General features: G+C 42.1%; 1 long non-coding RNA gene across 1 annotated transcript; it reads right to left on the bottom strand.

Annotated features, from left to right (window-relative positions):
* Positions 1-4,603: 4,603 nt before the first annotated feature.
* Positions 4,604-5,776, bottom strand: LOC119335942. The gene is made up of 3 exons (XR_005162137.1): positions 5,518-5,776; positions 5,180-5,331; positions 4,604-4,629 (listed from the first exon to the last, which is right to left on the bottom strand). It is a non-coding gene; the product is annotated as an uncharacterized LOC119335942 (long non-coding RNA).
* Positions 5,777-10,791: the final 5,015 nt, after the last annotated feature.

Here is a 10,791-nt window from a genome sequence, read left to right as displayed (position 1 = left end):
AAATCCAACCCATATATTATCCCAACATGCTGTCCCAACACGAAAACCCCACCCCACGACGCACACTTACCTTTCTTGTCGGACATTCCACTTACCGCTCGGATTCCCGTCTTAACAGGACATTTCTCGCTAGGGCCCTCGTTATTAACTCTTGAAGCAACCAACAACGGTTAACCCTTCTATCCTAACCAAAAAAATTGTACGGCTTGATGAAAATAATATATGGACCGCTCGCTCATGATGTTTGTTGCAAAGAATCTCGCATGAAATGTTATACATATGTCACATTGGTTCACTATCCTATCTATAATGCCGTGACAGTAGTTTAGAAACTCTCCTAGCACTCCAAATACCGGCAACAAAATCACCAAATATATAGCATCCGCAGCTACCATGAAATAGGACACTAAACAACATTTGCAGCAAGCAATCAATTTATGCACCAAGCACACTGAGCAGAAGCAACAAGCTATCAAGATTTCTTCTACTCACAGAACTGACAAATGTGACTAACTCTGTAAGAAGCTTTGCCTTCAGAACCTAAAAATGGTGTAGTCCCATCACTACTTCAGCCGCTCTCTGATCTCAATAGAAAACATGGAGATCGTCTAAAAAACATAGTACACTTCGGCTGCACTTAAATAAGCTTGCTAAAAAGAAACTTCTCAAGTGACGTAAGAAAAAATATAAGTAACTTCCACTTAACAGTCGCATCATTTGACTTATAGATTTTCAGTTAGCATGGCAACTGAAGTGAGTCTATTGATTAAATTACATAGTTCATTGTTAAATGCTAAACACAGATTTAGAAGAGTTTCCAATGCTCATCTGTCAAATATGCTACTGTATACTTAGAGCATCTCCAGCCGCCCCCCGAGGAGCCTTTTTTCTCTGCCGGCAATGCAAAAAGGGCAAAAAATGGCCCAGCTGTGCCCCCCAAGCCCCCCCAAACAATTTAAAAAAGGCTCACCCTGTATCCACTGCTAGTAGTGTCTATAAAAGAGCTCTTTTTCCCTACATCGGTGAGTTAATACTTTGATCTCTACCAACTGGAAGCACAGATAACTATATTTAAAAACAGGAACATCTGCTATCTTCATGAGTAAATAAACTGTAAAAAGTAGATGACCAAACCCAAATATTTTCATGAATGTTACAGGTCATTTTTGTTAATGTGTAAGTACATCAAACATGTTCTAACAAGCAGGAAAATTGTAGAAACATTCAAATGATGAGCAGTTCCTAATTCCTATCATGGAATCACTGCATGATGCATTGCACTGAGCACCTTCTGTGTGATATGGAGATGGGCAGAGGCAAAGATCAAGGAATTAAAATTCGAAAAGAATAAATAAGCTATCAGTAAGCCAATAGAAATCGACACAGAAAAAATAAATAAGTTTACTTTAGTAGCCGATAGGGATCGACGCATTTGGAGACATAACTACCACAACAAAGATTCCAGCGTTGTAATAATAGGCTTAGTGCTGAATTATACTCCTTCAAATATGTCTCGGGCATTTTCTTCAAGTACCTTGTAGGCAACAAGAATGACAATGATTCTAGGGAATGAAATTCTCTCGCAAATAATCTGACTTGTATTGTAAATTCACCTAGCTGTATGAAAATCAAAACCAATCATTAAATAGGTTATCCAAAGAATTGATAAACAGACTTTAAGAGCGAAAGTGTTTTAACCTGAACTTCCAAGAAATCATCAGAGCAGAAGTGGTTTCCCTCCCATCAATAAACTTCCAGGTGAACAGGAGAAGCATGACCATAGAGAATCATATCTGAATACCTTAATAGAGAGTCATAACTGTCCCTGGCAATAGCACATCTCTTTGTCCCTCCTATATTCTTCAATCACATCAGAATACTAAAATTGACCATATATCGTTTTCAAGAGAACAAAAATGATCGATCAAGCAATTGGTCTAATTCAAAAGTTTGTGTCCTTCATTCTCATAATCGTCAGTCTTCTTAACCAACTTCTTCTTGCAATACAACATCTTTCTCCCAGTCCTCAACCCCATCCATCTTCATTCATAACACCATTTTTTAACCCTCTTTTCAAAATCAATCAGGTGAATATTTGAGAGCAGTAATTTGATCTCCCTCCTTATTGATTAGTAGACATAATATAACATTAAATCTTTCCATGTGCAGGTGCTGGCAACCTCTGTCATTTAGTGAAGAGGTGGTAGCTGTGGTGTCAGCAAAAAAATTAAAAATAATAATGCATTGATGTATTGCAAGTTTCTTGAGACCAATATAATAGCTTTGAAGATTTCCTACACCAATCCCGGCCTCATGGCATTCCAGACAGCCTATGTAGATGAAGCAAGTGCAACATATCTTGTAAAAGAAAGATATATCAGCTTCACAAAGGTACTCCTGAAAATATCTCAATTAAAAATACACATCTCTCTATGGTTCCACCTTCATCATAATGTTACCGTCATATGGAAGAAAGATATATATTACAAATATCATCCATATGTCAGTCAAAGGCTGAACAATTACTATTATGAAATACAAAAATATTAGACGTGATGGAAGATGGTTTCAAAAACACCAATGACACGCACTCGTATTTTAAAGTCTTCATACTATAGAGTTATCTCCCTGCAAGTTATGTGTGCTAAATAATCACAACACTTGGATAGCACCTACACATGGGATTATATATTCAATTCACATAATCAGTTCTTCTGCTTCTATAAATTAAGAATTGCATAAAAAAAAGTATGTGTCTATCTAGTAGTACTCCCTCCGTCCGAAAAAGCTTGTCCCTCAAATGGATGTATCTAGCACCAAGTTAGTGCCAGATACATCCATTTAAGGGACAAGTTTGGGACAAGCTTTTTCAGACAGAGGAAGTATAAGATAAGGATTTGAATTGTTGACGCAAGGCCGGTGAAGCCGTGCATGGTCCACTTGCAAAGTGCTTTCGAGCATGGACGTCGTGCACATAGTGCAAAGCTGGCTGAAGGAGTCAATAGATTGGATCCCGGCAAGACTGCACATACTTGACGTTGGCTGCCCCTACCTTGATTGATTCCCATGCTGGCAAGGTTGCACACATAGAGGAAGACTCGATGGATTCTTGCCGGCTAGAAACGAACAAAAGCAAGCACGCAGGTGATGCCTATTTCTTTGCAACAGATGCGTGTCGCCTGACGCAATGGGGGAATACAATATGTATATAGTGATTTTACCTCAATAGATATTTTGGTAGCTCCACTCCATTAGTATGAAATTTGTGATGTTGAAAACCTGAAAAAAGGAAAATAATGATCTCAGTGGCAATTGTGTCAGCTGTTGAATAGGTACGACATTTATTTCAGGATTACAACTGTTCTCTCCCGTTGAACAATGGCTTGAATTCTTTCAAGAGAGAACCATACAGTAAAAAGCTTCAGAACACAATGTACTCTGAATCAGGTCATATTCAGGCCATATACATCGAGCTTATACTACCAAAAAATATCAGCTAGAAATCTAGCAAGTATCTTCAAGGATCAAGAACATGAAAGAGGAATAATGACAAAATAATATTGAATCAAGATTTTTTTTTACAATGTCATGAACCTGGTGCCAACGGCGTACTCGCAGCGGCCGATGAGCCTTTGGCCACTGCCTACTCTGCGCTCGCGCACGCCGCTTCGCTGCTGCCGCAAGCACCGGCCACACTCCCCGCCGCAAGCAGCCGAAATGATGGAACTCCATGCCATCATAAGCCATTCCAGATGTTGAATTAAGACTAGTACGACATCCCATATTTGAGGATTGCACCCGGAAGATTGCACTCAATACGCCAGTTGAAACCAAGATTAATAATACAGATACAAAGAAAACAAAGATAAGCAGGAATAGGATGTTGATGGCCTGCTCATCTTGGTCCCTCTAGACCCAAAAAGTTCGTTACCTTTGTAGAAAAAAGATTTTTTTGGTTCCCCTGGTATCTAGCACCAGCGGCAATTTCCTATTGTGGCGACACCCCGACATGGCCCTACTTAAGCTCCTTCTCGTTCTTGCTTTGGTTCCGGTCCGGCAAGCCATACCATATTCCAAATATTTTTACACTGTAGCATACTAAAAGTTCTCATGTCTTCCAGTACATTATCTTTTGTAGAATCATCATATATAGCTCTTAGTCTATGTCCTCCCAACCTAATGCAAAATGAACAAAATCAGATATCTATACATCAGTACACAACTTAGCATATACTCCCGCCGTCCCATAATATAAGAACATTTTTTAAGCTATATCATGGGAGGGAGTAGTAGACAGAGTACTGTTTCAAATAATGGTCCCTAAGAGTAAGGTTAACGTTCCCAACCAGACTTGTGAGCATCTTCGAGCAACATACAAGCCATAGGAGTGTAATTGGATATCACAAGTGTCAAATCAATAGTTGAGCATAGCATCTCTACATGGACTAATAAAACCAAAATAAATTTTAACATGCCGCCGGTCCTACAACAGTGGTTGATAGTGAATTTGGTAGACACCCATAAATGACAGTTTAGCAGTGTCTCCGACTCTCTATACATTTTGAGTCCCATGTTTTCAGCATTTGTTATCTCCTTGGATAAAATGAAATTTATGCTTCACAGGAGGATCTGCACAAAATAAATTAAAAACACTTAAGTTTCTCATCCTTGTAAGAAGAGGTAATTCTATCGAGAACTTACTAAGGGCATTCAATCAATTCAATTCATGAAAAGTTGTGTCCGTTGGAGCTTGTTATGCCAACTGAACCATGTTGACCGAACCCCAATAAGCATATGCACTCACGTTCTCTACTACATAACAGAGTTATGTCTGATTCTCCCGTTTGTTGTACTCCCTCCGTTTCTAAATATAAGCTATTTTAGATAATTCAATAGGGACTATATATGGATGTATATAGACATTTTTATTGTGTAGATTCACTCATTTTGCTTCATATGTGGTCCATATTAAAATATTTAAAAGGTCTTATATTTAGGAACGGAGGGAGTAATTCTTTATCCCCATTAGAAATTGATGGCCAGGGATCAAATAGACCTTACTCATTCTCAGGTAATTAAAACCAAGGGAGGGTTCCTGTAGGATAACTATATTCACCTTCCAGTCTTTGCATCCATCACAGCCCCAAAATTGATTGACATAACCAGCCAGAGAACGCACCTGCCCTGCTGCCCAAAAAGGAGGAATGCCAGACAGCAGAATGTAGAGTATAACTCCAGCACTCCATATGCAATTATCGGCTCCATATATCCGCTTCAGCACCTCCGGAGCCACATAATAGGCACTCCCAGGAATATCCCTGAACTTCTCATCTGCATTTCCATTATATCCCATTTAATCTTAAGCACTGCATGAGCTTAGTTGCCAGAATTTAATTCAGGTAGCACTACATATACAATTGTAAATTGTAGAGACAACATGAACTAAGGGGAATAGTTGAGGTTTCTTCCCTTGTCCCTTCTCAAATAGTATGTTCAGTTAACCAATTAATTACTCACCGGCTTGAAGGAGACGGAGAGGCTGAAATCAGTGGGCTTGAAAAAACACATACGTGTACAGTTGTCCAACAAGTTGACTGAAACATGCATCACAATACATCGTCAATGGTTTTCTCCTTGCTTCATCTTAACCAACACGCAGCGCAATACATCATCAATGAAATGAGATTTCAACTCTCCAAGAACGCTACTTAATGAGTTTAAGAGGTTTCGGCCCAGCATTGACTGAAACTGTTTCCGAGAAATTAGACCTACACCGAGATTGAACAATATAAAGAGTATTTCCTGGAGTAAATACTGGCTCTAAAAATTGTCTAAACGAAATCGGCGCGTCAGAGCCCTGAGATAAACAGACCCAATAAAAAACTCCATACATTAACAACTGTATGATCTAGCTGAGTGCACAAATAGGTTTTAAAGAAACTCACAGGAACAATCTTGAAGAGCGTAAGTAGATATTCAGTCAAATTAAAAGGCGAAGTCAGAGCAGGGAACAGTTGATCCGAAAGACATGTCGTTCCAATGCACAAACATCCATATGCGTGTTCAGGAGGAAGAAAAGCACAAAGATGTCATCTCCTATAGCTAGCTAATGTACTATGGTAAAGATCGTACATACTTTGGGCGAGCGAGCATTGCATAAAAGAACAAACACCTTAAACTACAGAGGGCATAGACAACAAAGAACACCTAGTCACAGAGGCGACACTCACCAGCAAGCAAGCAGCACACGCACAACGCAACCGTCTTAACCCCTTTACTCACTTCATCGTGTAGTTGAACTGCTTACACCCCAGGTGCTCAACGGCCAGCTAGACGAAGGTATTCTTTGAGGTCGCACCGGATGGAGCAGAAGACTGGTATACTAAGCATCGGCTAGCTCGGAGGTGTGCCCTGCATGCACCACCCAATCATGAGGTTACCAGGGTGTCAGATCACAAAGTATTAGTTAGTTTTGCAATGCACTGGAAAAGACCATATATTACAAAATAAGCTCATCTCACTGCGGCAATATCGCTAACAGTTCAGAAATATTACAAAATAACACAATAGCACATGCAGTAGCAGTAGCAAGCAACATTCCCTGCACTCTTCCATCTAGTGACCATCCTCTCCCTGCTACCTCAACCACCACCACCACCCCCACACCAAAAGCTCATTTGTACACTGGATCCATGTGATCTCTCAGTTCTCTCTGCTCTCTCACGCAGAAAACACAACAACAAGCAAGCCTCTCTAGCCTCCCCCAATCCAACTAAATCAGAGGGGAAATCTCTATTACCTGGTGGCTAGTGGCTTGTACCTGATGGATCCATAACTGGGTGGATGGATCTCCGGCTCGCGGTAGTATGTGTGTTTTCAAACTCGCGTGAAGAAGAAATGTGTACCTGTACGAGAGGTCGAGAGCTTTACAGCAGGAACACGCCATGGAGCCTGTCTCCTCTGCATCCTTCATTCATCTCGTTCTTTGAAGAAGACAGGCATCCCTCGCACATGTCGGCGGCGGCGGCAACGAAGAGGCGGTGATGGTGGAGGCAGTGGCCCATCCCGGCCGGAGATCTCGCCCGCCGCCTGATGGACGTCCTCTGCGCTGAAGAGCCGGTCGATGCGGGAGCATGAGGCCGAAGTAGGCCGTGAAGCGGGCGACGGCGTGGGAGAAGAGATTGTTGAGCGCGAGGGAGACGGCGAGCTCGCCCCCGCCCTCCTCCGCCAGAGAGAGCTCGCCGGCGGCGGGGCTCCGCCGCTGCTGCTATGCTCGAGAGCGGGAGCGGCGCCCCGGCGCGCACATCGTGGAGAGCCTGGCCAGCGGCGGATCGACTCGTATCTCGGAGGCGGCTCGTATTGGGGGCTGGGGCGTCCTGGAGAGATCGTAGATAGAATACATAGATCGAGGGGAGCCTCGCTGGCTGTTTTTTTCTATGTGCGGGGAAGGGACGAAAAACCGGACGAAAATGGTGAGACGAAAATGAAACCCGGAACGCGACCTACCAACTGAGACATTAGGAGTAGAGACTAAGACAGAACGTTAACGTATAAAGGAATCTGCAGTGTTGTTCAATGTATATATGGTAGTACAACAAGTCGTATGCTACATGGAAAGCTAACAAACTTGCTATCGTGAATGTACACAAATAGAATGGACTAGAGGGGTACGCGCGCTTCGCCGCGCCGATTTTCAGTTATTCGATTTAAGGTGTGTTTTTCGCTTTGGGTTGTTGCAATCGGTGTTTCACCCAAGCTTATCTTATTCCTGATCAGGCACCGCGATACATTAATTCAGCATGAGGCAAGTAATAGGGACGTGCTATGCGTTCGCCGGCCGATCTTAAAAAATCGGCCCGGTCGTGAGCCGTCAGATCTCATGCCATCGAGTGACTGAGCATCGTCCTTCTCATTGCAATAGAGGCAATGTTGCAGAAATTTTTGAAATAAAGATCATGTTGCAGAAACTTTGTAATAAAGATCATGTGTTGTAGAATTTTTTTTGCAACAAGATACTTCTTGCAATTTTGTTCGCAATAAAATATGTGTATTAAAAAATCATCTACAGCTCGTAGTCGTGCCCGTCACAGATATTTTGCAACAAAGGTCTTATTATGGATTTACTTTTCTTTACGGTGGTCTTTTTGCGGATTTTTTTTCTGAACAAAGGTCTTGTTGCACATTTGTTTTTGCAACATAATTGATGTTGCAGAAGTGGACGCGGCCTTGCTATCGTCAATGGCGAGCAGAGTTCGTCTTCTTCATCATCCGACAACAGCAAGAGCGGGCCACCAGCTCTGCCAGATGGTGGTGAGAGAGGATCGACGCCGCCCTTCCCCGCCTTCGCGCCGCCGCTGGCGAGCATCGTACCTCCGACCAGGTCGCCTCGCCGCCATGCCTTCCTCCTATTTTTTTCCGTCCGTCCACCTCTTGTCATGGGTGCGCAGTGCGCCGCTGCCATCGCGGGTCCTCGGGATGAAGCTCGCTTCCAACCCCGCCGCACCGCGCCGAGCGAAGCCCCCACTGCTTCCGGATGTCCCGACTCTTTTCCGCTCACCGTCCTCGTCCGATCCGGCTGGAAACCTCGCCGTCGTTGCTCTCCCAGCCGCACGAGTCTCCACCCCTGCCGCTCCTGGACGTCCCGGCCTCCTGCCCACGCGCCATACTCGTCGGATCCGGCTGGAATCCTCGCCGGCGTCGCCCTCCCAGCCGCACGGGTCTTCGTCCGCCACGGGATCTAGCTATACAGTTGCCAACTCTATTTTCTGAAACAAAGCATGAGTCGTAGAAACGTGGACATGGAGGGGTTGCTCTCCACCTTTTGATCAAGAGACAGTCTGACGGAAACGGAGGCGGCGGACGCACGCACGCGATCGGGCGGCTGAAGGTAAGCTTTTCCCAAGTAATAGATACTAGAAATAATTATAACATAGAAATTGCAGCAATATATACAGCAGACAAACATCCATATATCCGGATGTGCTAGTAAGTCAAACACATTTGCAAGATAAATATAGTGGACAAATCACCTGCAATGGGCAAAGAACACGTCCAAAATAAATGCAGGAAACAAACCCTACAGCTTGTCACTTGTTATTCCATTAGAATATTGTGCCAACTTCCTTGGAATGTCTATCTTTGGTAAGCTTGGGCTAAATGATCGATTGGCAGCATCAATGCTCTCCATAGCTACCCACAGAGTAAGAAAATATTTAAATCACTCGTACAGAATCATGAACATAGTCAAACACATTTGATGACACCAAAAACATAGGACAATTAGAGGGGAGGAGATTTTGAACCTAACGACAAAAGCTAACTCACTGAATCATCAAGAGTTAAATAGTAGAAGGATTACAACATTTTTCTGTGATGGTGGCAACCATCATATCCATCTTTTATAGCGTGAATGTGTAGGTCGACATCCAGTAATATTTAACCACAGGAGAATTAAATTCAAATGGAAACAAAAGGATAATAAGCCTTTTGTAATAAAATCCTATATATAGAGCCCAACATAATAAAATATTACTCCGTCCGATCCGAAGTAAGTGTCGTGGTTTTAGTTCAGAAACAAGAGCGGCTGTGCCCCCACAAAAAAAAAAAAACAAGAGCGACTGTGAAATGAACCTCTAACTAGTGCAGACCTTACCTACCTCGAAGTCCCACACTTATATAAAAAAGCGTTGTTGGAAGAAAGCCTTAATTAAGTTGAGAGGCAATTTAGGTACTATTTTCCGTAAGTGTCATTTTTGGTGCTTACAAACTGATGTTGAAACGATAATGCACATTGCTCAAATGTTACCATGTATACGGATTGCCACAGGTAATCCCATATCCTTCGGGTATTGAACAACTAAAAATGAATTAGCAAGGGACGGCACAGATATAGTATGCCGCCTGAATGACGGAGTCAAGTATCTGTCTATTTCACACAACATGACCTAAACCTGAGATGATTTTCAAAGTCTAGTAGCTACCAAGGTTATGTACTGTCTCTCAGCCTAAATCAAGCTAGCTGGAAACCTAGACCCAAGCAGTAAGCATGTCTGGACAAGTATATGGCTTCAAAAAATAAGGTAGAAGGAAAAGTATATAAACCAGCCCATGATCAATAGCAAATGGATTTACTTGATATTCCTCACTTAAATAGTTAGTTACCTTTGATCACCATGTCAAATGAAATGAGTTACAGGTTATCACATACAGGTGTGTTAATATTGTCTAGTAACCTGACACGATCTTCAACATCACATTTTGACCATCAATTGTTTTGAAGGAATTAAAAGAGGAATACCTGTTCAGGTTATCAGAGGATCCTATGAAGCAAAGAGGAAAAACAAACATAGTGCTACTACCAATAAAAAGAAGTCCTCGCAAAAAAACAGCTTCCTGGTAGAAATCAATCTGAATTTGACACGATCAACGTACAACTATCATTAATGTCTGAAACATATGCATAATTAGGAACTGTAGAGATGAATGTGTTAGTACAATCTTCTTTTTCTAGAAGAAATGACTAATATATGTTGACAGAGATAACATTACATGTCTAGCCAAATAATTATACTGAATTATGGGACTGACTTGCCTCAACATCATCAGTGTTTAAAAAGTATTATGTGTCTGTTTGATTGCACATTTATCTCATGCAAAAGTGCAGATAATGATTGTGTTATGGTGCCGACTGATGATCATCCATCAATATGTGGCCAGATTATGTTTGTATGAAGACCTAAGTTGATACATTTGGAACAAATTCAGAAACAAAATTTCAGTTTTTGAAGTTCC

This window comes from Triticum dicoccoides, chromosome 7B (assembly GCF_002162155.2).
Source record: "Triticum dicoccoides isolate Atlit2015 ecotype Zavitan chromosome 7B, WEW_v2.0, whole genome shotgun sequence".
Classification (NCBI taxonomy): Eukaryota; Viridiplantae; Streptophyta; class Magnoliopsida; order Poales; family Poaceae; genus Triticum; species Triticum dicoccoides.
This window is presented reverse-complemented; position numbering and strand designations above follow the sequence as displayed.